Here is a 27,269-nt window from a genome sequence, read left to right on the forward strand (position 1 = left end):
TGCTGAGTCATAATGCACCTCATGTATAGACTCACACGATTGGAAGCAAACTCATCGATTCTAATTTTTTTAAAAATGTCTTTTCCACCTCTTGCAGTAGAATAATAATTTGATGCATGTACTCACACGGACTACTCTCACGTATCACCTTTTGCAGTAGATTAATGTAGGGCCTACTCGCATGAACTGCTCTCATCACGAAGTGCAGGTAATGTTACAATCTTGAATAGTACTGTCAATAGGCTATAAATAATCTCAGTTACACTCAAAGAGTTGACCATTCATAACACGAACTTTACAACGCTCTCTCATCTTGCAGACTTTTTTTTTCATTATATTCATAATGCATTCAGCGAGTGCAGATTGATGCTAATTGCCGCATTTAATCCAGTTCACATTGCGTATGAAAAAGAAAACGAAATGAAAAACAAAAGTTGTTTGTATAATCAGGCTTATTGATTATTCATGTACAAATGTATCCATATAAATGGTACTTGCTAGCACATCCACCTGGCAGCTAGCCTGGTATTTGGTAATTTGATAATTGAAGTAGGTATGAATGCATTCAATTCAATACGATGAAGTGGATACCTGCCGAAATGTCAATTGACCATGTCAGCAGATCATTCTTGTCAGTTTCATAAAAGTCTTACGAGCGACTTTTCACTCTTAAGGCACACTTAAATATGAGGGACTTCATAATTTGATTTGAAAATGTCATATACATGTAGTTACATATTAGTGACTTTGGCCATTTTGTGAGATTTGTGTGAAGTCTTTTATGTTCAATTTCATGAAATTCTTCTGTCGACTGATATATTCAGTGCTTATTTACGTCGATGTAGGGCAATTTGTCAATCAGTTGCAGATTTGTATGTGATTTCTTCATGAAACGGTCCACCGGTCTGTGCGCAAGTTCATTCTTTTTCGTTACTCACACATGTCTTAGAGTCCAATGACTCGTCTCAATGAAATTTCAGCTTGTCCGTGCAGTGACACGTGTTTTTCTTTTACAGAGTTCACACATGTATCAAAGTCAGTTACTCATTTCCGTGAATCGTAAATTTGTCCGTGGATATAAGCTTGTAGACACAATTGGCTGGCTGAGACCTTTCATCTCATGGTCTTGTCTTTATGAATTATACTCGTTTTTCACCCGATTGTAGTCATGTCAACTACCTACTCACTCTGTGCAGATTTTTGATTGAAACTTGTAATTACGACAAGCCTCAGTGAATTCAAAATCATCCTATCGACCAGACTCAAAATATAGTCATCTTTAATACCATGACTCCCAGTGGAGTAAAAACTAACGGCTTCATCTGTAGTTGCGTTAAAACAAGACACTAAAAGTGATGACACTTTACTTCTTGACGTCATACCTCAGTTTCTTTCAACTCCGGTGGTCAACTACAAATTAATCATCTTCTCTACCACGTTGTATTTACAGCAACTTTCAAAAAAGGTGCAGCTTAAAGCCATTAAATTCCTATAGAAAATAGACTCGTGTCACTACAAACTCGTGTAGATTGCTGTACCATGGTCTCAAAGAACTATATTTTCTGCCGACATCACTGAATAATGACTCTCTCATATTGACTTTCGTATTTGATAGAATCCTATTCCGGTACGCATCATCAGACGACATCTGACGCCATTGATTTGCTGTGACAAATCGAGTCAGTGTTGGCTAAGTGTCGAGTCAGTCCGATGAGTCTCGAGTTAGGTGGATGAGTGTCAGATTTATGGTGCTCAAGTATCATGCGTGTCCAGCCGCCGACATCATGACAGTCTGTAGAGTGTCCGATCCGCCAAATAGTCATCGGACAAGTTAATAACTACTCGAGTCTAGGTTCTAGGGGTATTTTGGCACTGGTATCACACTTGGTAGTCCTTGGTGCGAGTTTCCGGAACTTGTCGGCTCAGATTTCATCGGAACTTATCGGAAAGCCGAAATATGTGCATTTTTGTGATCAGATGATCCTCCGACGGTCAATGGAATGGGAGCTTTTACGAGGTATCTCCTTTCTTGTTTTAAAAAAGTGTGATTCTTATTGTCTGCATACTTAAAAAATAATAATCTATGCTGGCCAATCTCAGCTTGAAACAATTGTAAAAAGGACCTTGCAATTTAACTTGAGTAAGTTTTGCACCGATTGTTAGGCGCTATGTTACTCGAGCAATAGGCCCTACGTGTTATGTGAATTATTCTATGTAGGCCAACATGTATGTCTAATCTACCGTTTTTATGGCTACAAATCAAAGCATCACAGGAGGATAAGTACGTTTGTCGTAGAGAAAGATATGAAGAGAAAGAAGAAGCAATACGATAAGAATTCCGAGATTTAGAGATGCCCTCATCAATATTCTGTTATTGTGTGATGACGATTCAAATATTTTTTTTTAAACGTGCAAATCACGGCCAGTGCTTTATTAAAAAGGAGAAAAAGTAAAACATCAGCACGTGAGTTGTATGCATGTACATGTATTGCCTTTGGAGGGTAACTTATTCATGATATACCACATTAACTGTCCTCATATAGTATGAGGAGTCGCAAAATATTCATAAAAAATAACTAATTGAAGCAGTCTAAAAACAATTAAACAGTGCACTCCCGTTCCCATCTTGAACGAAGGATAGGCTATTCCGTAGTATTATTGTCATAACATTATAAGTACAATGTACATGTATTTGAAAACCAGCAAGATGATACTATTTCCTGTAGAAAGTACTATATCAATCTATCAAATGAGAAGTATTGTTGTGGTAAAGGGAAGACATTTATTGGGTTCTTGTTGCTTTGTTGTTGTTGCTTTGTTGTTGTTGTTGATTTTTTTTTTTGGGGGGGGGGGGGGGGAGGGGGGTACCTCGTGTTTACTTAATCGAGCATGAGCATGAAGGAGCACAATACTCGTCGGAATAGCGTGTAGTACGATGGGAACTGTAGGTCCCCTGCATAAAGATTCTAGGTATTTATTTGGTTGTCGTTAACTTGTTTTACTTAGTATTCCAATTTTCACCAGCTGCAAAAGGCTGTTGTGAGGAAAGTCGTTTCTATGATGCAGTTGAGTCGATTATGAAACATACATAGAATAAACTGCGCCTGCAATATATTTATCCATGAGTACGCATTCTCTGTTATTACTTGTACATTGAGCAGTGAGGACATTTTTGGTAATGCAAATTGTTGACACTCCAGGTGTCACCAATTTGACGTAAGTTGCATTTTTGCTTCAATAATAACTTATTTGGTGTTCTCGTGTAAGATTATTAGTGGAAGTCAAATTTTGTAAATATTTTCTTCATGTTAAAGGTGAATATGATTAGAGCAGTCAGTAATATATACAGTCAAACTCGGATACCTCGAATTCGTCGGGACTGAAGAAAATGGTTCGAGGTACGCGAATTTCGAGGTACGCGTACGTCGAATTTTCTTCGACTTATCCGAAGTTTATCGTTGTTCAACATGGTATCTGTTGTAGTGCCTATTGATTGTTTGCATGCTTGTCAATTGGAATTGAATCGACTTTTATATGAATGAATTGAATGAAAATCGGAATTGAAATTAAAATTTCAGAAATAAAGATTTTGGTGGCCCGATCGCGCCACCGCCAAAAAATTCGGATGTTTGCCTTTACTAACTTTTGAAAATGAATAGCGGTAACAATCGGCTACGTAAGATGCTAAAATAAATGTCAGATGTTTGCTTTTAATTTTGGAAATGAATAATGGTAATATTCGACTCTGTATGATACTAAAATAAATGTCGGATGTTTGCTAATAATTTTGGAAATGAATAACGATAAGACTCAGCTCCGTATGGTGCTAAAACTAATGTCAGATATTTTATTTTGCGTTCGAAAATGAACAAGGATAACATTCGGCTCCGGAAGACGCTGGAATAAATGTCTAATATTTGCTTTGACGTTAGGAAATAAAAAACTAATATTCAACTCCGTACGATGGTTTGATAAATGTCGGGTGTTTCCTTATACTTTCGAAAGGAAATAGCAATAACATTCGGCTCCGGAAGATGCTAAAATAACTTTCTGATGTTTGCTTTTAAATTTTGAAATGAAGAAAAGTAACATTCAACTGCGTTCAATGGTAAAATTAATGTTTGATGTTTGCTTTGACGTTGGTAAATGAGTAACAATAATATTCAACTTCTAACGATGATAAAATAAATGCTGGATGTTTGTTTTTACATTTGAAAGTAAATTGCAATAACATTTAGCTCCGGAAGATGTTAAAATAAATGTCGAATGTTTGCTTTGATGTTCTGAAATGAATAACAATACAGTGTAATATCAAACTCCGTACGATGATAAAATAGATGCCGTATGTTTGCTTTTACGTTAGGAAGTAAATGGTAATAACATTCAGCTCCGGAAGTTATTAAAATACATGTCGAATGATTGCTTTTACGTTTGGCATGTTTGGAAGTGAATGCCGGTAACATTATGCCCCATACGATGTTAAAAAATATTGGATATTTGCTATTACATTTCGAAATGAATAACGGTAATTCAGCTATGTTTGATGGTAAAATAAATGTGTGATGTTTGCCTTGACGTTCAAAAATGAAAAACAGTAACATTCGGCTCCGTACAATGATAAAATAATTGTCAGATGATTCATTTCACTTTCGGAAGTGGACAGCAGTACCTTCGGCTCCGGATACGATAATGAAATAAATGTCGGATGTTTGAAATGAATAACCGTAATATTCTGCTCCGGACGATGCAAAAATAAATAACAGATTGTTGCTTTTACATTTGGAAATGATTAACGGTATTAATCCACTCAGTTAGATGCTAAAACAAATAGCGGATGTTTGCTTTCACATTTGGAAATGGATGAGGATATAAAAAAGAATTCAGCTCCGCCAAGATGCTAAATGAGTGTCGGTTGTTTGCTTTTACATTTAAAAATGATTAACGGTTATATTCGGCTCCGTAAGGTGCTAACATACTAATATATGTTGGATGATTGCTTTTACAATAAGAAATGAATAACGGTAACTTTTGGATGCTAACAAATGTCAGCAAATGCTCCCACTTTCTCATTTCAAACGTAAGTTTTAACCTCCTAGTATAAGCATCAACTTTTATAATAATCTCTACGCCTATGCAAAATTTGCTAAATCTGAAAGCACAGAATAAGATGATTGAATTTTCTATTCATATCTTTAAGACATGGGCATCTGCATCTCTTCAATAATGCTTAATATTAATTTTTCTATGTTTAGTAGGACCAATTTAGTTTTTCTAATGTTTGTCCTGTTTTGGGTTTTTTTTTTTGCGTCAGCAGATTTTACTTTTGACCACCAAACATTAAAAATCAATGACAATGGTGACCCGATAAAGTCAGTGTGGAGCCCTGTCTATTCCATTCTTTATTATGCTCGGCCTATACTTCCAGATCATTATACGACACTACGTCATGTATTTTCATAATCGCATTGCTGGAAAAAAAATCCAGTGCTTGCGTTCTCGGGGAAGAATAAATGAAACAAACTTCGTGAAAGGCCGAAAAAAAAAGTTTAAATATAGGCACTACGCAGGAGATTGATGTTAGAACAGTGGACCGTGATTAATGCCAAAGATATAACTGTCAACACCTAAGCAGGTGCGCCACGACGGTTAAGAAATCTACGCGCACTGTATGACTACTCGGCGGTATCACGATCAAAAATCAGAACACAGTGGTTAAAGAAAAGAGCGTAGTGTTAACGTAAGTACTCCATTGGCACGGGTGCTATGTGCATATCGTGTACGTGTGTAGTAGGTAGGTGTTGGGGGTTTTTCTTGTCAGCTGTGTAGGCCTACCGGGTATTTCTTTGGGCGCGCGATTGTTCAGAATATTTACAGTCGAGTGTGAAAAGATTTGTGACATGTCTCCGCTGTCCACGCGCGCTTAATCGGAGATTCTGAGTGACGTTGCAATTCGATTCGAGCTACATGCTGGGAAAAACAATAAGTTAATTAAGATCGGGACAGTAGATTTCACTTCGAGGTAACCGAACTTCGAGTTATTTTCTTCGAGCTACGCGAATTTTGATACACGAAAACTCCATAGGAACAATCGGGACTTTCATTTTGCACCCGAGGTAAGTGATATTCGGCTTATCCGACGTCGAGGTATCCGAGGTTGACTGTATTAATATTAGACAACCGATTCAATGTAGGCCTACATTGCGGATGAGCTATATTCAGTTTTACTAATCAGTTGCTACTCCGAGGAAGGGGTTAACAATAAATAAAATGATTTACCTTTTGTGAACCTCTAATTTTACTATACGTAACTACAGAGCTTATGTAATCACCAAAACGGGAAAGTTATTTTCTGTCAGGATAATTGTGACTATGACGTCGGGCAATTCTGCCGTAATTATTTCGTTTGTGTGTAGTACGTGTACATGGTAATGCCTTTCTTCAGAGTTTGAAAGAAACAGAGTCAATATCACTTCTTCACAAGGTCTTCCTCGCCCGGCCTTTCCAACATCCTCACCGCTCTAACTGTTCAATGCTTTGAATATACATGTAATGTTACTTTACTTATATTGCATACTTAACTTGTATTGCACTGTGTTCTCTTGTTTTCTACCGGATGCGGCCTTATATGCAGTTGGTAGGTCTTAGCATCCGAACATTTTTTTTTTCAATAAAACTAATGATAGTTACTCCTTTGTTGAAGTATTTTGACCATCCTTGCATTAGTATGCAAGAATTTCTGGCATTTTTAATGGTATTGGTAATGAAAGTTGACTCTTATGCACATTCCCAAATTATTTCTTTGATTGTGATTGATGCATGATGCATTTCTTTGTGTTATCAAGGAGTTACGTGACGTATTAATAGATAATAGAAGAGTGAAACACATAGTACGTATGATTAGATTCATTGTGACAACATAATGAAGTATATCGACATGATGAGTATGACGTTCAGAGATTTGTAGAAGTGGAATGTGTTCTCAATGTCACAGTCAATTAAGGATTTGATTTTTTAATGACAGAGTTTCTGATGCAGAATTGGATGAAGCTGATTATTGTTCTTTTTTTCGTAAACTAGCAAATTTGTACGTGAAAACGTGCGTGTGTGTGCATGTGTGCGTTCAGTTTTTGATGTATGAATAATGTTTACACACTGTATATCTATATCTATCTATATATGTGTACATACACTGTATAAATAAACATACAGATGGGTCAGAATTTTGAACGATGTACAATTGAGCCAAAACAAGGCAAATTTTAAAAAGTAGGAAATTCTCCAAATCATTACCTTACCTGAAAGAGTATAACTCAATATTTAATATGAACCCAATTATACTAGGATTTTCCCAGAGGAACAAGTTTTTATTCACCGAGGATGTTAACCATGTCCAGAGCAGCGAACGTCCATGGGGAATAGTACTGCACTTACATTTGAATACCATTTAACATAGTTTGCAACAATCTGATTCAGTTCAAAATTGCAACGAAATATCTTAAGGGACAGGTAAAGGTATTGGGAGAATATCAAGCTTGTACTCTTAACCAGTACGTAATGGTAGACAATTGATGATTCAACCAAATTCGTCATTTCTGTTGAAATATTGCTCTTCCGATAAACACTTTCTTCACTTTACGCGCATTTTACAGAAACTCAATATTTTGACCTCTTATTTCACTATCCCATACTTTAATCCTCACTCCCAAATAATAACATACCCTTCTATCATGTATCTGATCTAGTCTCGATAACCCAACAAACATAGCATAGTTTTCATCGCGGAGGTTCGCATATACCTCACGAACGTTCGGAACAAACAAGGTATTGAACAATGCAGTTCTCTTAAGTTGGAAACGTATTCTACTCACAACCAACCGCAATTTCATGTCAAGAACAAACTCCTCCGCAAAATCCTGAATATATATTACCAATTCTCAATTATAAAAGCTTGTTTATCTTCTCTTACTGAGGAATCAAAGAAAACAATTTTTCCATCTCTCGTAAATGAAAATAGAAACGTACGTGTAATCTCAGTGACGTAGTCCATCCTTGAGAACGAATATATTTATCAAAATTTCGTTATCACGAAGTAAAGATTCAGGTCCTAAATTTGTTATCTTAGGTCTACAATGCAAAATTTGCTTTTAACGAACATGGTCACAGCTAATTATGACATAGAATTAACATAGAAAAAAAAAATGTGCTCCGTTATAGAAATACGAAGTTTAGCTGGAGAGGGCAAACGAATACGTTTACATAGGAAGAAATCCCTCTGCGTTTGCTCCTTGTGTTACACACTGCTACCGAGGAGAATTTGTGTTATTATATTAGTCAGAAATGATATTAGGTTCGATACTGCGAAGTTTCGTCATAACAAGACACAATAAGTCCATATAACTTGAATGGATGTTTGTGATTTCGATATTATACAATATGGTTTGTTATAACAAAAATTTTGTAGCGCGTCATTTCGGAGGCTCGTTATTCATGCAGTTTGTCAATCCGAAAATTGATAGAGTTCGTATAATCATGAAGCTTTTTTATTCGGTAAATGATAGGAATCTCCGAAGGTTAATCGAAAGGATTATTCATTGGAACATGAACAATCAGGTTCGCTTATCCCAATGTGGAGAAACAAGTTATATAACCAAATCCTCCAAATTTCAAAACCTCACGATAACCGTTTTCACCTAAATGAATGTCAGGCGAATTCCACTTTTAGAAGAACGGACCTGAAAGTAATGAACCTTAATTTTTTTTTTTTTCGGACTAACAAACTTTCGGAATAAGGACCTTTTAATAAGAAACCTTCTAAATTAACTACGATTTTTTTTTCGGAATAACAAACCTTTGGACATTCGGATTACCGAATCTTTGGAAGAGCGAACGTATCAAAGTGCAAACTTTAACCTATTCTTGATCACTGCTTTTTTTAGCACGTGTTTTCAGAGTACGATCTCTCTCTGTCTCTTAAATGTAAAATGAAAAAAAAAAAATCTTAGAAAGAATTAAAAATTAACATTGCTTTTCATTGATGAGTATAAAATAACACTATGTCATGATAAGCGGAGGATTTGCGTGTTTTCATCAGACAATAATTGACATGAAAAAATCCGGTTTCTTAGATCATCCTGGCGTGTTCTAAGGGAAAGAATGTCATAAGGTGCAAAAATTGGCAATTGTACATCGTTCAAAATTCTCACCCAGATACATCATATAAATATAGGGACTATATAATATATATATATATATATATATATATATACATACATATCTCTATATATATTATATATTATGTATATATAAGTTATATGATTATAATTATATATATATGTATATATATATTGATAATTTTATATACATATATACTTATGTATAAATATATATATATATATATACATATATATATATATATATATATATATACTATTTCATATAATGCAGTCAAAACTGCCTTAGCGCACAGGTTTTGTTTACGTGCACTATATGTGATCCCTCCCCCCCCCCCCCCAGAAAAACAAAGCTTAAAGATCCTCTTTATAGCGATTTCCTGTCCAGCGGCCACAGACCTATGCGTAATTCCATGAATAATGTACCCAACTTGTGACATTCATGTTTTTACAACAGAATCAGGAAATCAGCTTCTTCTTTTTTAACATAGGTTTATGGACTTACCAAGTATGACTATTCTTAATTAAAGACCTAATAAAATGGTTTAGACATTTTTTTCTCAATGATGTAACAATATTAAATGTTAAATTCTAAGTAATTCTATGGTTGTGCGGGTTTTTTTACTGTTCTGAATTTTGTTCTATATTTGTTAACATAATGGATGCAATTTCCTTGGTTTTGGAAAACTTTCTATACTTTCGCCGCATGCGGCGCACTATCACTTCTAAATTGTGATGACGTCTAAGAACGGAGTCGTCGATATTGATTGTCCGACCAGCCTAGCCATAGCCAGCGAGCTGGCAAGGCTATGCTAGCGCAGCGCAGCGACAGCCGGCCGGCGGCTAGCGCTGGCGGGGGAGCGAGCTAGCGAGCGCATAGCAGGTGCTGCGCTGCTCTATTGTCATTGGCTAAGCCTTTAGACAAAAGAATATTTAATGAATTGTATCGGCTTTAATACTGCCAATTATACAGATACAACTGTGGTACGCTTGGATATCCATTATTTTCGGCAAACTCGTGAAATGGGCCCCACCACTGCGTGTCTGTACTATACTACTAATTGTTGTACTTAGACAAACAGTTACAACTTACAATGTCAATCATGACTCGTAGAATACAGTATATCCTTTCTAACGTTAAACTACATGGGGGCATACCAGACATACCACTCTGTATTTCCCAGGCGATCGTTTCCGTGAGGTCTATTCTCGGACTTGGTGCCATGTTCATACGCTCTTGCACTGGCAGCGGGTGAGATGCAGCTGGTTCATATCGGTAAGGTGCAGCCCCACGATAACGTTCTGGTTCATCGGCTGCCTCTCCCTCCCCATCTTCCCCTTCAACTTCATGTGCCTCCTCTTCTTCTCCGCTATCGTCAGAGCTGCAGTCTTCATCATCATCATCATCAATGTCGAAGTTTACCCATATAGGGGAAGACATTATGCTCGAGGTACCAGGTATTTGTGCAAGCTAACTTGGTGATAATGTACGTGGTACTAATGCGTACATGTCGACAGTCAGTGGGTCGACCGGTAGCGCACATCCCGCGGGGCCCGGGCCTGGCCGGGCTAGCTAACGTGTACGCGCGTGTACCAATCAAGTAATCTATAGTGCTTGTGCTGAGCGGCGGGTGCTAACTGAGCACAACTCCGTGCTTATACGTCATCAATCGGTTCAGGGGTGTTGGTCACGTGACTATCTTTTTCGCAAAAGCTGCAACGAGGTCCTCCAAAAATGTGATATTTGGGGGAGTTTCTAGAAGCGATAAAAACCGGAACGACACTGACAACATGTTTACATTGATAATCATGACATATATTTTACATTTCTTTTGCATATTAAAACATTTTGCAAGCATTTTATTAGGTCTTTAAGAATAGTCATACTTGGTAAGTCCATTCAAAAGTTTGTGAAAATGAATATTCTAAACTAAAAATGAAGCAAGTCGTTTTACACAATAGCAGTGTATGGGGGAAACAGTGGGAATCGGTGGGCATGCTGTGGCTGATTGTTCCAATTCTTGTGGGCCCGCAAACGATCGCCAGTCACTGTAAAGGCATGCTAACCTGGAAACATTAAACTGCACATTACTTGAATATGAGACCATTCTGAAGTACATAATTTTATGTATATAATGTTCTCTTGAATCCCACAAGAATTGGAACAATCACCCCCAGCATTCCCACTGATTCCATGCTGATTCCCACTGATTAGTAACCAGCCATCCCCTTTAAAGGGGCAGTCTTTTAACTTTATGATGCTTGATCATATGAAAATACTGTGTCAATACTATGAGAAATCGCATATGCTTTTCTTCAACGAGATCTGTGAACTTCAAAAAACTCAGTTGAAATCGCCTAAATCGCTCATTTTTCGGGTAGTCGGGAACGCCCCCAGAAAAAGCAAGGACCGGTCACGTGCCTTGTCAGGTGACACTTTGACGTACCAGGGGGCATTCATAGTGCCGACTGTCTCGCCGTATACCGTACTTCACAGTGCAGTGAGTCTTGTGTATTTGTAGGAAAATATTTCAAGAAAATGCCATGGAGGTGTGTCGTCACCGCAGCAAAGACACAAAAGATGGGTGTAAGTCTGCACAACTTCCCTACAGATGACGCCACTCGAAAGAATTGGGTTTTGAGACTCATTTCATTTGCTGAAGCGAGCCCAGCAGTGCAGTGGGATGCATGCAATGCCAATGGTTCTTCTAACGTTAGTCGTCAGGTTGTACAGCCTTGTATGCAGTGATCTCTTGGAGGAGTGGAGCCAAGTAATTTACATGTAAAATAGTAGAGGAGGGGCTGTATACTCGGCTAGGATTTGCGCCCAAAAAGAGGATCCTGCAGCCCATAGCTGTCCCTGTCATCAAGCTGGGAACTGGAAGCCAATCTCATCGTCAGAGAGCTGAAAAACAAAGCGGATCAGCAGTTCTGAAGCCGGAGAGAAAGCGGGTATGTTCTGTGTATAGACGACTCTATAGAGTCGAGATAGAGACACGAGACCAATGTATATAGCGACTCTAGATCTATAGAGTCGGGTATGTTCTGTATAGACGACTCTCTAGCTATCGTATGAGTATCGTAACTAGATCTATACACAGCCCAGTTGCTGTATAAATCGCGACGGGGTTCGCACGGCGTCTGGTTGGCCTCGGCCTATTGCTAAATATTCTACTAGTATCATTAAGACATCGATTACTGACAGTTTCACGGTTTCGATAGGTTGATAAGCTCCGTCTAGCGTTTCGAGTGGGACTGCCTTGCTTCCCCAATAAAGCTCTAAAGAGTTGTAGTAACCGAATGGTTGGATGGTATGTTCCAAAACAAATTATTAGATTGAATTGATCCAGGACTGGGCATATCGTTTGTCTTCACTTGCCCATTTGTCATTAGGCAGGTGAAATCTTCAATATCCATTTTGTTTTCTTGCCCCAAAATATTTCCCGTATAGGCCCTATATTAGTTGACTAATGTAATGTGATTTCATAGTTTACATGTACAAAAAAAAGTCACTTTCCAATCAGACAAGGAACTTTCTGCAGTTGTTTATTTTCAGTTGTCATCATTACAATTTCACTTGCCCTGGTTACAATGTTGAATGTGGGGAAGTACTAATGGCAGTTATTATTAAACCTTGTATTTGTGATTACCAGTATTTGTTTCTCCCAAGAGTTCATACATGCATCTAGTTAACCATGTTCTCACAGGCCTACATAGACATTTTTTTTTTATTCAATCCTCTCTATGCTATTACTAATTACAGGGTTCAGCTGGCAGCATTGCATTACAGTGTACAACACGAATCCAGACAGGAAGCAAGCTCAAGGTGCAACAGGTGATCTGCTCTACCAGATTGTGAAGCCGAAATACAAGCCTAGCTCTTCTAGTGTGAAGGTTCGTAAAGAACGGTGTAGATATTTTATGTAATATTGGAAGAAAATGAATTCATGTTACAAGACCAATTACAATGAAGAGAAAAATATTAGAATGGCACAATTTGTCAAGTACACATTTTATTATTTGTTTGTCTCTGTAGAAGCATGGCTTGACCACTGAGTACACATAAAATGATCGATTTTAAAAGGTCTAGATATACATTTTCTCTTCTCTTTTTTTTTTGGGGGGGGGGGGGTGGAGGGACAGGTCTTATGCCTGTTCCATCACTAATCAGAAGTCATAGAAGGGAGGCAGTCAGTTTTCCATTCTGAAGACCAACACTCCACATTCCATGACCAATGGCTACTTTGGCATTCTCAAATCAAGTCTTTGCATTGAGGAGGGCAAACCCTAATTTTGATATGAATTTGCAAAAAAAAATTTATGTCATTATCAAAGTGGTGGTTTCTGTTCATGACACCTCAAAGACTTTGTTGCTAAAAACCAATACAAACATCTTATTTAAATCTATTTTGTGTGTCCCTTTGTTTCTTTCTGTTGAATTTTCTACAGCACATGTTGATGATGTCCTTTCTGCTGTTGTGGAGTGCGATGACAAAACTCCTGCATCCTGCCAGCCTTCAACGCCTCCCCTTGCGAGTGCCATCGTGTGTCATCCAAGGGAGGAAGTTATTGAATATCACAGCAGACAATTTGCACCTGACAAATGATCTAATGGTTTCAGGAATCCTTGCAATGGAGATTTAAGTTCATATTATGTACAATATGATACTTTGCACTTTTTTTTAAATTGTTGCAGAATGATTTTTTCATCTGTTCTTCTGTCAGATGTTGGATACAAACACTCAAAATTTTGTTATACATACCCAGCATTCTTATGCGCTCTATTCATGAGTGATCATCTAAAGACAAGATAAGATCACCTTGGTTACTGTTGTATTCCATCTGTAATATGTAGTATTTCATCACAAACAATATAATGCCAACTTTATGTAGTGTTTCAAAGATCATTTCTTTGCCAATTGAATATTGTCCTTTAAATGGCAAAATCATAATTCATTTACAATACAGGAGTCATGTGGATACAAAAGGAAAACTGTGTATTCTTTTGTTGATGTTTGAAGCATACATGACCATAATGGACAGATGAGCTTGCATTCTTAACACTATTCTGTAGAGATATTCAGTGTTGTAATGGTAAGTTAGAAGTTTCTACATGAATGCTGTCCCTTACTATGATTTTATCATTGCATGTTTGCTGTTATAGATTAGAGCTCGTCACTCTTATGATCAAATATTGATATTTTTGACAAGATAATTTAGAATGAGATGTGCATGCATTATAGAACACACTCAAAAGGGATTGAAAAAAAATGTATATACATGTAGTTTTGAGAAGAAATGCAATAATTTACTCTTGGTACATGATTCACAGATTTATGAAAAAGGAGAACAAGGTGTGTGTCTAAGCATTAGCATTTTACATAATCTTCATCTGAGGCCCAGTTACTCAAGTTCTGAGACCTGGAATGCATCTACAGGGAGAATCTGAATTCATAATGCGATGCTACGTCTAGTTGGGGAATTATTCTGTTGATTTCTATAATAGTTCTCCATACATAATCATTGAAGTCAAGCATTAAAATTTAAACATTGTTTTTTATGAATATGGTGTCAGGTGTCTTATGAAAGAACAGTTGCTAGGTCACTCAGACTCAGACATTCATAATTATTCATGCAGATAGGTACTTCTGAAAACGTGCACACAAGCAAACACCCACATGCACATATGCTCACATACATTCACACATTTGTACACATTTTTAAATTTGTGAAAGATTGAATAACATCACTCACCTGTATTGTTTTGTAAATGTACACTTGCAATACATATATTATTTTTATCCTAAATTTGAGTTCTGTAGAGATTTCTGTATAGTGAAGAAGAAATCACAAAGCTTTTGATTTAATGTTACATGAGAATGTCTCATACATAATGTAATATTGATATGAAATATACAGTATGTCTGTGGAAAAGATAACTCTTCTGGTCTGATTTGATGTCAAATGTGGATGTCACTCATGCATGCTTGACTGACCAGCTGCCATTGTTCCAGTGGAATAAATCTCATTTTGCTCCAACATTAGGATATGGAGATAACACATTGGTAGGGTTTTACAATCTCACTCCTTTTAGTACACTACCCCTCCCCCATCTTTTCCTCACTCCCTGTTACTCATTTTCTTTGGTCTCCTACCTATACACACACACACACACACCCTTTGCCATACTACACACATACCCACAAACACCTTCAAACAGGCATCACTTGAACACTCCCACCAACATGCAAATCGCATACAGATGTACAATGCCATACAAATCTTACCTGTACATATATCTATGAGGGGAATATTTCTATCCATTCCACGAGGGGGAACATCAGACAAACATAGGGCAAATATATCAATGATATATTCGTCCTATGTGTGTCTGATGTTGGTGTGTGTTTGTGCATGTTTGTATCTGATATGCATGAGTGTACTGAGGGTGTGTGTATATGTGTATGTTTGTGCATTTTCATGTGTCTGTATGAAGCAAATCCTTTTTTTTTTAATAAGGATGAATTTATACTGCATGTACTGTATTACTACAACCGCTACAACTACATATAGAAAACACAACACACTTTTTTTTCCATTTGCTTACAAAATATAATTGGTGTAATCAGCTGGAAGGAATGTTTGATAAATGAATACTGGTTCATGACAGAATACTACTATATGAGCCAGCTACAATCCAGTTCAATGAGTTCGTAACTAGACTTGGTCCTGTTCTCTAGATAGAGGCTGTGAAGCTATTGCCGGAAAGGCCACAGCATCTTAATTGTATTAGATCGTTATTTATTTTTTGTGACCACGATTGACAACATAGCTGTTCAACATGTCAATTCTACACAATCAAAATTACCTTCAGTTGTATGGTTGTGAAAGTGTCATTTTCCAATTGCTTAAACATGCAGTAGGTCTACATTACAAGAGAGAGAGAGAGAGAGGGAGCATAGCAAGAGTAAGAATTGAGACAAGAGTGCATTTGACATACAGTCGAATCTTGTTATAATGAGGTACATTATGGGACCAGAGATATCACTCCCGTATATCAAGATCTTGTTATAACTACAGTTTGTCATATCACTTCTTATGATATTGAGGTTCCACTGAACATGCACTAATAAATTACAATAAAATACTGTAATACATAATCTTTTGTACAGAGAGGCTGAAGTCCAACAGCATGTTTCTCAGCTGATGAGTTGGTGTTGGACGCTGAATATCATCAGCATACCCAACATACCGGTAATGGACAAGGTGTCTGACAAAGTATACATGTGACATTTCGCAATGTACAAACTTATCTGATGCATTTCTACACTGTGACCACGTTCCCGTTATAAAGCAGATCGCAATGTGACAAGCTGTCACATTCTACACCCAATATCAGTGCTGCATATACAGTCTTATTACAACCTATGCAAAATGAAAGCCTGTCACTATTTCTGATGGATGAGTTTATCAGATTTTTCTCACAGCAGAAGATGGCAGTATGACTCGCACATTTTGGCCCAGAAATGTCCAGCATCATCTCACCAGTTGCCGGTATGCAACATGTCTTGATCGCCTGATATTGAAACAAAAGTGTAACAAAATGGAATGCAAAAGGAGTAAAATCTGATAATCCTATTATATGACATCATGTGTTCATCTAGGAATTTATCTTGAGAATAGGATTTGAATTAGACAATGTAAATGGGACCCATGGGGTATGGTAGTCATTATTTTGGGGACAACTGTATAATGGCAGCATAAAATACATGTATAAAAACATGTCTTGACTGCCTGAAATTGAATAAAAAATGAAACGAAATGGAATGCAATGGAATGCAAAGGGACTAAAATTTTATAATATATTACATAAGTGTTACTCTAGAAATCGTGAGAACAGGAATAAAATTACACATTGTGAATGGATCTTTGATGGGGCGTGGTACCAGGTAATCATTACTTTTGGTAGAATCGTATAATGACACCATAAAATTCATTAGGAAATTATCAGGGATATGAAAAAAAAGCCTAATTTTCATGGCAACATTTGGAAAACAAAATAGGGAATTAAATGTGCCTAACAAACTCACTTGTTATCTGCAGCATTTGTTCAAGCACCTTCTCCATAGGCCTACTGTTGGGCGTCCTAGTAGTTTCCAGTTTCTTTCACCCATTCATCAAGGCCCACAGTTAAGAAACCTGGATGTGTTGTAATACAGCGTATTGGAGCATCGAAATGTCTTTCGTTGTACCGTAATTCTCAATCTTGTCCATTATGTGATCTGTCTCTTTGCAGCAAATGGATTCCCTGGCAGTGGTCATGTGGGAACACAGCTGCGACAGAGGCACCTGAAAAAGAAAAAAGGAAAAAAAAAAGAAACATAATGTACAACACATTCTTATTTCCTTCTTTGTGTTTATTAGTTGGTGTTTTGAAGTAGTACTGCACTGTCACACAATGAGATTGAGACTAATGTTAGTCATTAGTGAAATCATTGTTTGAGTTCTAGCCAAGTGTGAACAAAATATCGTTCATGACTAGGCCTATAGGAACCCCTACTGCCAGAGAGGTTACCACTGATACCAGACTCTTCAAACCACTGCTGAGCCCAGCCACATACGGTAATTGAAATTGCAGTTATGGTATGGCAAACACTTGTACCTTATTGCAAACAGCAGTTTTTTCACTTATCCTTTCATAACTTGTCTCGTGCTCGGCAATTTACATGTGAAACTGTAGTAGAGGGCCTAGTGGAAACAAACTTGGTTGGAATTTACCAGTCGATTACCTCATTATAGTAAGGTCCTTGGGGCCAGAGAAATTACCTCCTTATAAACCGGGCACATGCGTATACAGGTACGGCACTATGAATTGCATCAAAAGTTATATACCAGGACTCAAGTAAAATACTGTTAAATACGATAAAAAAAATCAGTTTGTCCTTGTGACATTATGAATGAGATCGGGAGATATGAGAGCTTGTATGACATCTGCCTCGCCAGCTCAGTGCATAGCCTTTCAATTCATACCGTCGTTTATCGATGTCCCTCTTCCACTCCCGTTTCACGTTCATGTTGAATTGTCAACAAAATTCTGTTTTGGTTCGTCCGACCCCAATCGACCTACAATAGCTGCATTCTGTAAAAATTAACGTTAGGCCTAACGTTAGAGTGAATTAACTATCTAGACTCCCTGTGCCTCGCACAGCGGTCTGGTCAGGCTGGACTCTCAGCGTACTTGATAGTTACCAATTTTTATCTCCCAACCTCGTCGCGGGCTCGTTGCCATCACCCTGTTCCTCGAGCAGCACCCTCACGGGCCACTGCCCAGGGGGCGGGAGGTGAAGAGTCGGGTTCATATACTCCAGAACGGTACGGCTACTGGCGGGGGTGAACTCAATTCAGATTAGATTTAGGGTTGCGTGGGGCTGGAGCTGGAGCTGACGAAGGGCTGCTTTACCTTCGCCTTCATCACCTCGGTGGGGGTCGCAGCCAGAAAGGCGAATCCAGGTCTGAATCCATATTGAGAACACTGTGTTTTTGACCACGTATTGCTACCAGCTTGTTTACCGTGTATAAAGCTAGCGCAACGCGATGTATAGCGCGGAGCTAGCAAGGTACGCTATTATCGTAAAAATTAGAGTGCCATCTAGTCTCCCGTTGAAATTTGTTGTTATCATCCACGCACGCACACAGAGTCACAATGTACGGTCAGCAGTAAAGCGGCTGTCAGCACGTCTACTTGTCTTTTTTTCTCGCAGAAAATATCTAGTTTTTTCCAAACGTAAACCGGATCCAAAAAGGCAATTATCATGGGTAAAGTGTTAAAAAAAATGTCAGTGGCGTCACTGGGCCTCTACTAAAATGTCTAAACAACATATTCAAATCACTTTTGGGACGCAAAGATTGTCAGAACTGGTTAAATATTGATTTGAAAATAGATAAAGTTTCTCTCATTTTACATTGCCAACGCATTAGACGAACTCGGTGACTTCACGGGGTCTCCCTCCTAATACGTCAAATCGCATAAGCCAATCAGCTGCCAATTTTGGGGGGCGTTCCCAAATCAGTGAACATTTTGAGCGATTTCTTGTTACTGAGCAATTTTTGGCGGATAAAAACGCCAGAATCGTGTTAGTGAGCTCAAATACCATCTATATAGCCCCAATGTCCGATTTAATAGACTCCCCCTTTAACCCTATTAAGCCCAAGCTATTTTGACCCCTCGCAGGCCCAAGGGGGGGGGGGCACATTGTGCCCCCCTATATAACTTTTTTATTATTTGATGTATCATCGTCATATTTGGCACGTGGGTAGAGTAACTCATACTCTACATGACCGTACATTTGAATTTTCACAAGGTCACCCATGGAGGGCGCTATTTACCAAAATATAAAGAAATACATAGGAAATATGCTAAAAACATGATTTTTCTGTATAATTTCTTTATCCCCATTATATATGTCTTATTATAGACCAATCATTTTCATATTTGCCACAAATGATAAGCAAGTGGAATTTCATTATTTGTTATGGTTGAAATTTCTCAAGGTCACCACATGGGGGCGCTATTCATATCAACATAGTGATACATTATGAGACCTGAGATGAAATGTATGCGATGGGTACATGTATAGTTATGACATTTCATATTTGCATAATACTGGAATTTTGAGATTGCAAGTTGATAATATGATAAACTAATGATATCAGAGGCATAACTTGGGTGAAGGAATCAAAATAACTCAAAATATAAGGGCAATCTTTAGAAAATATCATTGTTTTCAATTATCTCTATTATATCTATTGTTTATGCCTTTGTCAAATAAAAAATGCTGTTAAATGAAATGGGAACAGAAAAAAGATGCAAAATCTGACTGACATGGTTGTCAGTTTATGGTTGCCATGGCAACCAGCAACATCAAATATAGCTAAATTATATATCAAAATGTTCGTAATAAGATTTTAGGAAAAGTCACCAAATTTGGTTGAAATCGAATAAAGGGCGAAGGAGTGGCAAACGAAAATCTGGTAGGGGGGCACAATGTGCCCCCCCCCCCCCCCTGGGCTTTATAGGGTTAAGTGTCCCGCTATTTCTCTTGCATATCGTGTTCACCTGCCCAGCTGCATTTCCATTTCTAACGTCCCGTAACAGTTCTTCGATTGCACGAGGTCTACAAGGAAGGCAAACTTGTTGCTCTGTGCTGATCTTAATCAGCTGACATTTATATGCAATCAACCACGGACACAGAGACATAACTGAGGTTCATTTATGCCTCGTACTATATGCGAATTATTATAGCTGTAAAGTGTACAAATAAACCTTTGGACTTTATGAATTGAGCATATAAAGATCTATACCATCCCTCATATGGAACAAGCACATGGTCACACATACAGTGTGGTTTATATGAAAATGTCTCAATTTCACACAGTTACTGTACGTGTGATATTGGGACAGGTAACAGAATCCCCACAGGGTGACACAAAGTGTGACTGTGTGTTTGTTAACAGGCTCATGGTACGCTTTAATTATGTTACTTTAAGCATTCACATGCATATTACACGTCTTATATAGCCAGCCAAGGGCTCATTGCGCGATGAACGTATCCAATCAATCTAAAAGGCTTCTCCTGCCCAAGACTGCATGACAGTCAATATTTGCCCACTTTTCTTATCTTCCTTTAGATGATATTATCATGTCGGAGGCAGTCGAGACAACAATCATGCAGCCGGGCCACAAAATTTTGCGATGTCAATTTTCACTTATACCACTCTTTTGTCTTTTTTTAATTTTTTTTTTTTTAGTTTGTGTAGGCCTGTGTTGTAAAAGTGGATATTTTCAAACGAGTATTTTTTCGTGCTCGGTAAGGTAAGATGAACTTTCAAAGGAAACCCGAACTCAAGAAGAAATGTGGGTTGAGTGAAAGCCACAACCTTAAGGCCGTGTCACACCATAACGCGGGCTTGTGGCGAGGAGGTAGTTTCCAGCACGTAGAAGATTTTCAGCGGGCGAACAAGAATGTTTGCGATTTTCGTTCATGCCTTGTCATACCGTAAGGGGGAACTTCTGCGACTTGGCTTGCGGGGAAACGAATTTACTCCAAGTAGCTCTCCGCAGTTGGTCCGCACCTGACAGTATCTAGCGCGTAGTTGCCCGGAGGTGCTCACGCAAGTCCGATTTAACCGCAGCCAAGTTTTGAGCATGACCAAAACTTTTTCAGGGTGAGTCGAGGGAATGCCCGTAGAGGTCCACGCAGAACGCCAGTAGGAGACCCTTAGCGGCAGTACTTCCCAGGCAATTCCCACGCAGGTACTTCGCAGTCCCGTATGCATCCAAGATAATGAAATTCTGTGAGATTTCAGCCATTCCATTAGAGGAATTCCTTCACTAAGTTTTCAGCCCCCACGCGACTGGTACAAAGGTCACACAGTATACTCGCAAGTATAACGCGTCCAGCAAGTAAGACACATGCGCTGACTCGCACAAATCCTTTTCCGCCCTCAGGAATGTCCGGTATGCTAGAAAATCCCTACACGTAACAAGCCCGAGTAGCTTGCCCGGAAACGTGTGACAGGGCCTAAACACGGTTGCGGGTAAAAAAATATGCGTGCGCACCTCCGGGCGACTACTTTCGAGATACATGCTAGGTACTGTCATGTGCGGATATCTACGGGGACCTCCGGGTAGTCAAAATTGTTCTTTGCAAGTCGCACGCAAGGCTGGTGTGACACGGCCTTTAGTAGAACACGTCAAAAGTTTGAGAAAAATCGGATCACAATCGATGCAAAAGTTATGAATTCTTAAAGTTTTGGTGTTGGAAACCCTCGGAGAGGAGACTACTGGAGGATATGCAGTGTCTGTGGACAACAATAAAAAAGAAAATAATAAGAAAGATTCCACAAAAAATTCACTTTTCTAGCGTAATGAGAGAGCACTTGACTTACCGCTTTCAGAGAGCAGGGGGAATATTGCCACCCTGTCAGTATCAAATTCATTGAATGTGTTATCATTTTATATGTAAAATGATTCTTATAATAATAATATAATAATAAGGTCTTATTTATCCAGGGTAGCCTCTTCAGTGTTGCCACTGCTCTACCAGAGGGCCCTGCCAATAATATTACCCCAGCGTTGCCAGGTACCCATTTATACACCTGGGTCGAGAGGGACATGGTGGGTAAAAACATCTTGTCCATGGACGTAAGCACTGGGCGGGACTCGAACTCGGGTCCTTCGATTGGGAGTCGGGAGTCTTATCCACTATGCCACAGCGCTCTTCTGTTTGTTTGTTTTTTTAGTGTGTAATTCCCTTAAATATATTTTCTTTATATTGTTGTCCTCACATGACGCCAAATAACCTCTAGTCTAGTCTCCTCATGCAGCGGTTCCAAGACCAAAACTTTAAACATTCTTAACTTTTGCATCGATTGTTAGATTTTCCTCAATCTTTCACTGATATTTGCTACTAATGTTGCTGCTTTCACTCAATCCACATTTGTCTTTGGGTTTGGGTCGGAGCACATGGCATTCGAAAATATTCGCTTGCTTTAATTTCCGTGCTGGAGCTTCTGGTTGCGCAAAATGCGCGAAAATTTCCACTTATACACAGTGTGGTCCAGTACGCGTTATATGAGTTGGGGAATCCCCGCTCTACCGCTTGACCTTAACTGTAGCGACCTTTACAACACAGTCAACATTACGACTGAGCATTGCCAGTGCACACCGTCTTTGGAAAAATGTCAGTAGTAACACCAACATATTGGCGTATGCTGTGGTGATATACCGTATTTCCTGATCGTGATTCCTGATCGCTGCTCTAGGACTTCAGATCACTGCGTAATATTCGCATGCTTGATTCTGTGTGTGTATGTGCTAGGGTGGAATATACTAGTACAGCGCAGCTCAGGAGACACGGTGGGTTGGTGAGTACAGTACATTATGTACCGTATACTTACTGAGTGACATACATGTACACTCTATACAAAGGTGCGGACCCTGTCTCATGATTGTGACTGCATGTCTTTTTATAATTAATATCTCTTAGACTCTCTTTCGTGAGCTCCACTCCCTTTCCGAGATTTTCATATTTTTACTGCAAATTCGTTGTCATTAACCCATGGCTAAAAGAAGCAGGTACCATTGGCATTGTCATGTCAGGGTTGTTAGTGACGTGGCTTCACACATGAAAAAAACAAAAGGGAAAGAAATATAATGTCAGATAAAAAGTAAAGTAACATGGGCACGTAAAGCTGAAGGAAGGCTGGACATGATGTGTTGTTATGGTAATATCATGTGATGAGCTGTGATGATAAAATTGCCTTGTCTGGACGTTGAAAGTGCAGATTGCGAGATCACTCGATCACTGCCCCCCCCCCCCCCCCCCCCCCCCAATCAGGCGGTCAGTCATACACATCACGTGGTAGTAGCTGTTCTAGATTCTTAGAAAGACCTCATGAATTTATGGGATAGAATTTTGTTCACGGGCTTTGGAGTTAAGTGAAGCCTGATAGCATACATTCATATTATATACATATAGGGTATACAGGCAGCGTAGCGTATGACGGAGGTCCTAGCTAGTACGGCGTACGTACTTGTACATGTATGTGGCGAAATGTCCTGCAAAAACAGATGGTAATAATTTGATTTCAACAACCCCTAATTCGAAGTTTGGAGAAAATACTAAAAGCCCCCTAATTTCAACGATGTTTCAGGATATTTCTCCCCAATTGAGCCCCCAATAGGCCTATATAGCCCCCCCCCCCCCATTTTCCTGACCAAAAAAAAAAAAAAAAAAAGAAGAAGAAGAAGAAGAAGAAAAAAAGAACGCTCCGGCGGCGGTATACGATGATTACCTGAGTGTCTGTGTGTGCGTGTGTGCGTGTGTGTGTGTGTGTGTGTGTGTGTTTGGGGGGGGGGGGGGGGGGGGGGTCTGTGGGGTCAGAGACCATGGTGCCTGATCCAGGGCGCACCCCTTTATTTTATGTTAAAACAAATGCGCTGCTCTTTATTTCTTTTTGCCTTTGATTTTTGTTTGTGTTTTTTTTTTTATGCATGGATCAGCCAATGAAACCCAAAAGTTGAACAAGAATTTTACCCCCCCCCCCCCCCCTTTATACAGAATTCCTAGACCCGACCCGGAGACGACACTAGAACATGAGGCAAGTCATAGTAAAATACTTACTACACTTACACTGTAGGCCCCCTACCTTATAGTCCGAAGCTTCAGCCTGGCCTTTTCGAGGAAGTTAATGTGTTGCGCTGACACCCCACAAGTCTGGCTTCACGAAACCCCTCCGAAGACACCAGTTATACAAGAGGGTCTGTTGAGCTTCACACCGTTCAAAGTAACATTGAACCCGAAGAGAGAGGCCGAAGCTTTCGAACTATACAGTGTACTTGATGTTTTAACATCACGATAATATTGATGCACTAACACTATGCATAGTAGATGTCCTTCACTGTGAATCCCTCTTCAGGTGATGTTTGTTTATTTATTTATTTATTTATTCATTTATTCATTTATTTATTTATTTATTAAAACATCTTTATTCAGGATTACATGATCAGCAAATGTACTGATTTTCATCAAGGTCCTGAGATACAAATAATATATAAAATAATTTACAATATGCGTGATAAGCAAATTCCAAATCAGCTACAGTTTCATCAAAATAAACAAAATGCGAATTTAATACATAGTAAAAAATTTTCACTTTATGAATTTTCGATTAAAAACAAATTAAAAATTTTATTTTTTTAATTTAAAAAGAAATGATGTACAAATGAGTAAGTCAATTATTCATGAGAAATAATCATATTATGAAACTCTTACTTCTGTATAGATTTCCTTAACAGTCATCCAGTCATCAGATGATGACATCATGGCGTCATAATTGTGTTTTTCTTTTGTAAAACCTATAAGAAATATGAGAAATTTATCAAATACGCTCAGTAATTTCACTTTAAAAAGGTGATTACTGGTGAATCCAAGAACACTATAGAATGCAAAATATGACTGCAATTCTTCTTCTTTGACTAAGTTCACAAAAGAAAAGATTCCCGATAGAATCCAATTTTCTTTGCTGAATTTTCCACCAAAAGAAAATTTAAAAATTTAGACAGGATTTGTTTTCAAGCTCGTTGAAGATCTGTAAAGGCATCTAATATCAGGTATGATATTGCTGCCCTTGTCACTCTTTTGTGAATACAGTTTTTATTATTATATCCTCTTTTTTCTTTAATCTAATTCTTTAAACTTCTATGATGAATTTTTTTGAATTGTTGTCTTTGTTTCAATCTACGTCGACTTTACGTCGTAGAACGGTTCAGCACTGAAAGACATTTCTACTTAATACCCCGTTCCCACTGCCGATCAGATCAAGTCGAGCAAGCGAGATCAATCCCGATCACCTATTTTTACCAGAGCAATCCCGACCAAATGCTCGATCGTCCTTCAACACGATCCCTTCCCGACCGCTATTCGATCTTTTACGATCCACATCCGACCATTCTCGACATCTCCAGAATCTCTCCTCGACAACCACACAGATTTCTACTCGAACATCCCGATCTACACACAATCATTACACGATCGCTATACACGGTCAATACTCGATTTCCACTAGACTTCTTAGACCAGCTCGACATGACTCGATCTGTGTAAGATCTTGCATCGAACGGGTCGGCAGGTTCGTATAGTGATCGGGTGAAAGAAGAACTGGTTACAGTATTCGTTTGGTTATTATGAGACAACTCAGTATTTATGCTTGAATACGGCGTGGCCAAAAAGAGTGCTATAAAACTGACTATTAATTGCAAAAGCATGAATGAACGAAAGAAATGATTATCTTTAGTAAAGGTTTTACCGGCCAATTTCGCACTTTTGTCAGTCCATTTGGTAAAAGGTTCATTCAATTTAGCGAAAATCCTCATCACTGGACATTCTGTCATTCAAAATTGCAAGTTGTTCGTTCAATTTACCATTCCGATCAATGAGATTTGCACATGTGCCTTTCGAATTCGTAAAACGGGCATTCAAATTGGCACATGCTCTTCAGTCATTCAAATTCGCCAGCACTGGCGAAAGGGGTATTTCAGTCATTCAATTTCGCGTATGGGCAGTCATATTCCTAACGTGTTCATTGAAATTAACGTCATGTTATTTCTTTTTTGAAAAGGTGATAACATTTAAACGCGTATTTCTATGTGACTTATTGTTTCATCCACGCACTGTTAAGCAGTAAAAGTATCGTATTTTTTACCATAATTTTATTATATAACTCGAGTTTGCTGTTCTGTAACGCCCCTTTTCTTCCGTACATGACCTTTTAGGCCTACATGTACCAATACTCTAGTTTAACTTCATCTTCTTACAGTCATGACAGCACAAATTAGATACAAACGTATTTCTCAAGGGGACAGAAAAAGAATTATAGGAATATTTGATGATATGATCATAACCTTGACTTCCTACAACTGGCCGACACACGGAATAAAGCGCTCAACGGCGAGATAAGTTGTGGCCATGCACATGTCATGCATGTTGCACTATCTTCGGACTTGAAGAGTCACTAAGCCCATTAAAGAAAAAAAAAATGTTACCAAAATCGCTGAAATGAGTACGAAAATATGAAATGTAATGACGCTTGGAAAACAATAACTATGTTAAGAAAATAAAGAAGCAAACCATAAACATGCGTGCTAAATTGAATGCAAAAGATGTTAAATTGATTGCCCAAAAATGAATTGGAATGAACGAGAGCAGCATGTCCGTGATCACGTGACTATATCATTCTAAACTGAGTGAACGAATAACCAAATGGTGCTGCTTGTTTTACGAATTTCAATTGAAAAAGTTTTATTAGAATGAGGCTAAAGGTAATTTGAATGCTCCAAAATGAATTTCAATGAAGAGATCATAAAATTGAACTGAACTACCGAACATGTCATCTATGGTATATTTTGCTAAATTGAATGCAGCAATTAGGAATTGGACTGACTAAAGTGCGAAATTGGCCGGGAAAACCTATAGCTGATAGAAGAACACTTCCTATTTTGAAACCACAATCATCTATTCTCGTGCAGGCGTTTCGATT

The 27,269-nt window shown here is 38.4% G+C and overlaps 1 protein-coding gene across 1 annotated transcript in view; it reads left to right on the forward strand.

Annotated features, from left to right (window-relative positions):
- Positions 1-22,890: 22,890 nt before the first annotated feature.
- Positions 22,891-27,269, forward strand: part of LOC139738072 (uncharacterized) — a 28,158-nt gene continuing 23,779 nt past the window's right edge. The window contains exon 1 of the mRNA XM_071648734.1: positions 22,891-23,088. The gene's annotated coding sequence lies outside the window, so the exon portion shown is untranslated. The remainder of the gene's footprint in view (positions 23,089-27,269) is intronic.

The sequence above is a fragment of the Diadema antillarum genome, unplaced genomic scaffold (genome assembly GCF_040938485.1).
Source record: "Diadema antillarum isolate AM-2024a unplaced genomic scaffold, OU_Dant_1.0 seq00000720_RagTag, whole genome shotgun sequence".
In the NCBI taxonomy this organism is placed as follows: domain Eukaryota; kingdom Metazoa; phylum Echinodermata; class Echinoidea; order Diadematoida; family Diadematidae; genus Diadema; species Diadema antillarum.